Below are 3159 nucleotides of genomic sequence, written 5' to 3'. Positions count from 1 at the left end.
AAATATGTCCAGGAGAATAAGAATTCGAAATCTGTCCATACGGAGAGGTATTCTTGAGATAAAACTCATAAAGTTATAGAAGGAAAAACTCAGATAGCAATGACTGTAAATGTTATTGTTTTTTGACACAGGAGTAACATGAGCTTTCACAAGGGGTATAGAGACCTGGCATGACATGAAATACATTTGCTACTACTTTCTGTGGCACATCAAACTTAGTGAAAAAGTCATATACTAGATTGTTCACTAAGCATAAAATTGCATTTATGTCTGGAAGTCTTTAAGTCCCTCTAAAGCTTTCAACTAGTTGCTGTGTTTCCTGTTATGTTCTGGGTGGTTTCAGTTTCCAACAAAAAGTTAAACATTTGCAGCACTCAAAGAAGGCATATTAGCTTTGACTTACTGTCCAATGAAGGTTGAGAGAATTAAAAGTGCTGAGAAGCATTCAGGCTTTGTGCAACTTTTATTCTCTGTTAACATGCTAGTGGGGGAAAAAAGTGCAATTTGCAAATTTTGTCTAAAATATTCTGGTCAATAGGACCATTGAAAATAATATCTCTAGTAATAGAAAAGTGTTTGGGGCATGCCAGTAATTAGGATGTAAGAAAGGGGATGGTCCAGCACAACAAATATTTGCATTCTTGTACACATGGTTATGTGGACATGAAGACAGAGCAATATGACTTCTTTTTTCAAGGTGGTCTATTTGAAATCAAAAGTTTCTTAGTACGACAAAGTGTAAGGTTAGAGGTATAATATAAAATTAATTCAGAATAAGGAAGGGAATCTCACAAAATAAAAGATTCCTTTGCAATGTTTTGACTAAAAAAGCCGAAGTCCCTTGATATATTAATAGGTACAGGAAATGGAAGTAGCAGAAGGCTTTTTACTTCTTTATATGATATTAAGATGTCAGGCTTGGAGTCCCATAGGGAATTTTGATGCCTTATTTAAAAAAAGCAGATATAATGAAAAACTGGAGAAAAATCGGAGGGGTCATTAAAAATTAGTCAAAGAATGAAGAAAAAGTCTTATATAGATTTAAAGGCCTTAAAGTGCATGGCTTGCAGTCAAAAGAAAAGTTTGGTGAGGTAATGAAATCTGGCCACCATTGTTTTTCATTGCCACAGGCTTGGTGAGCACTTTACATGTAAATCACCCTCTCTTTGTACATACAATCTGTTATGCTGTTATTTTCTTCTCTCATTGCATTTCCAGTAAATTGTTCCTGTGACCTTTGACTTTAGAACTTCCTGCTATGGGGAGTGGAAGTGAGTGCTGGTGGGAGCACTACATTAGGACTTACCTTTCTTAAACCACAGTCTTACATTTCAATCATGATGTTAAACATGATATATCAGGTTACATCTAGACAAAGAGGTGTGTTTTGTATCTGTCCAAGCCCAGATGCCCTGTAGAAACAGCATAGTTGGCAGGGGCTGCATGAAAATCACAGTACAAGTCATTCTTCTAGGGCTGGCTAATGCCATATATACACCACACATACCTTGGTTTTCTGCCTATATACAGCCTGAAAAGGGAGTAACAGAAAAATATAACATCTATCAAGTAAGTGTAGGTGAATAACTTGATTATAAGTAGAAATAGTCAGCATTAGAAGGAGTGCATATTTTAATCAGAACAGAAGAGAGAGTGAATGGGAACCAGGGATATAACAAAGCACTTGGTGTGGTCTGGTGTTTCCCCTTCCAAAATAAGCTGTGGAAGTTGCCACAAATAGAACCATAGAATCATAGAATATCTCTAACTGGAAGGAACCAATAAGGACCAAGTATGACACCATGCTCCTTGTAGAACTACCTCAAACTAAGTTATGTGGCTAAGAACATCATCCAGATGTACATTGAAGACATTTTGACAAGGTTGGTGCCATAACCACTTCCCTGGGGAACTTGATCCATGGACCAACATCCCTCTCACTGAACCTTTCCTAAAATAAATTTTCAACTTCCCCTGATGCATTTTTATTCTATTTCCTTGTGTTCTACCTTTGGTCACCACAGAGAGGAGATAAATATTTCCTCCTCCCCTGCTTCCCCTCCATCCTTTCCCCTTAGGAAGCTGTAAGCTGCCATGGGGTTATCTTTCAGTTTTCTCTTTGTCAAGCTAAACAAAACAAATGGCCTCAGCCACTCCCCATAAGTCTTGCACTCGAGACTTGTCATCCTGGTTGTCCACCCCTGTAAATATTTCTACACTTTGACTGTTTTGAATTGCTTTAAATTTATATCTTATAACAATTTTTTTAGTTCTAGGACAGTGCAGAATCTATGCATGGCTTTAAACAGTAGAGTTATTTTGAATATGAAGTGGAACAGAATTATTTCTGTTGTTTAGGAGTACTTTGGTAATATCAAAAATGCATTCTTATGATAGGACTCTGGGTCTGGTTTGAACAGTGATGAACCCATTTGTGATGAACCCATTTGAAAAGACTGCCGAACAAAAAAGAAAAAGCCCTTTAGTAACAGCAGTGATAAGCCAAGAAAATGCTACAGACATTTTTTATAGCACATGTGAGATAAACGTAGAGATAGATACAGGTATTAACTTTCCTTTGCAGCTCTGCTAGCACATGGAAAAAGTTCTAATGCACATATGACTTTTTTCATTAAATTCTTTCAAATTCATTTGTCCATGTTTCCCGTTACTAGCTCTGTGAACCACAGTACCACAAATTCAAAAGGCTGGGTATAGCAGAGAAGTTGTTGCAGATCTTCTCTTGCTGCTATCTGTCTCACTGCATCACTTGAACAAATATGTATCTTGCAGGAAAAGAAAATCACTCATCTTGCAACATTTGTAGCTTAAGCACAGAGATTCAGAAAGAAGTACTATTTTCAACACACACCGATATCTGGTCAGACACAAACTGCTGAACTTGTGAAGCCTTGCATTCATTAATTTGCAGTGTGATTTCATGTTATGGATAGGGTATTAGGTTACAATGGTTTTTTTAGGCTTATTTCTCATTTGCTTGTTTTTGCTGTTTAAAGAGACAGAAGGTTGAGCATTGCAATTTTTCTGATGCACCAATGTATAACCACAGGCACATCTACCAGAGAACTGGAAAATTTACTACTTCCCTTCCCTTCCCTTCCCTTCCCTTCCCTTCCCTTCCCTTCCCTTCCCTTCCCT

Source organism: Parus major, chromosome Z, assembly GCF_001522545.3.
Source record: "Parus major isolate Abel chromosome Z, Parus_major1.1, whole genome shotgun sequence".
NCBI lineage: Eukaryota > Metazoa > Chordata > Aves > Passeriformes > Paridae > Parus > Parus major.
This window is presented reverse-complemented; position numbering follows the sequence as displayed.